A 1273-nucleotide genomic window follows, 5' to 3' on the forward strand; every position below is an offset into this window, starting at 1 on the left:
CTCTTAGAAGAGCTGCAACTTTCAACTTCCATTTATGAAAGCGTGAACTTGCAAAAAAACATGATGAATTATAAACAACCAAAGATAATAACTTAAAAAATTATTAATATTGTTTTAAATATAGAAATGTATCTTTTGTTCCAATTAGTTATAAATCTTAGGTTATTTGAGATTAAACATCTTTAAATAGTATTGGGTTAGATGACCTTCTAGAAAGCCTAAATTCAGGAGATTATCGTGCCATAAATAATATAAGTTAATGTTTGTAAAGAACCTAGCAAAAAAGAAAACAATTTAAAATTAAACAACCTTTTAAAAATGAAATATTTACTAGAATGTTCAAAATAAGTATTTAGAAAGCATTTTCATTAGAGCTACTCTCAAGTAACACTTGATGTGTTTCAAATGATTTCATAGTAAAAAATATCTTTATACTTTATTTTTAAAATAATTATAAGTTTTGTTTAATACATATTTTGTATTTTGTAAAAGATGTCTACAGACACTCAAAAACCTTTTGCTGTTAAATTATTGTCATTCAAGCACTTACTTATAATAGTTAAAGCACAATACAGTGTTTGGTTTTATGGGATGGCATATATATGTAATTGAGAAGAGTAAAAAAATTTCTATATAAAGTTTAGTAAGTAAATGGAATTGTGAACAATGACAATTTTCATAAGTTTTTAAATTGTAGTTTGTAACATATTTTAGCTAAACATTAATTTAAAGAATAAGTTGAAGTTGGAAAAGATAATATAAAGTTATGTGATGATAAATAACAATTAAGCACTTGTATTTAGTTTTGAAATGCATTACCTTAAAAGGTTTATTAATATTGATTAACTTCATTCCTAGAATTGTTTTACCAAAGATGGGAAAATAAAAAATGCCGCTAACATGAAATCATCTGAGTAGCTTTTCTTTAAAGCATTCAATACTGAAACATCAGAATAAATATAAAAATTATTTTAGAGCAATATGCAAAGATACCTCATCAACTTATATCAGGAAATGTAGCATAATCATAATGAAAATAACATTCTGTCATAACTATAACAATATAGAGGACATTTGATTTATCATTGCCTTGCCAAATAGTCTCAAAAATCAATATAATCAATGATTTATTTTAAATGCCCTACATAGTCTCTGTTAAATAAAACTAAAATCATAGATATATTTCAATGTAAAATACCTTTGTAAATCCATACTGTTTTATAATCCAAGGTTTTGGGATGGATATTAAAATATTTGGTCATGATTGTCTTTT

The sequence above is a fragment of the Selaginella moellendorffii genome, unplaced genomic scaffold (genome assembly GCF_000143415.4).
Source record: "Selaginella moellendorffii unplaced genomic scaffold, v1.0 SELMOscaffold_43, whole genome shotgun sequence".
In the NCBI taxonomy this organism is placed as follows: domain Eukaryota; kingdom Viridiplantae; phylum Streptophyta; class Lycopodiopsida; order Selaginellales; family Selaginellaceae; genus Selaginella; species Selaginella moellendorffii.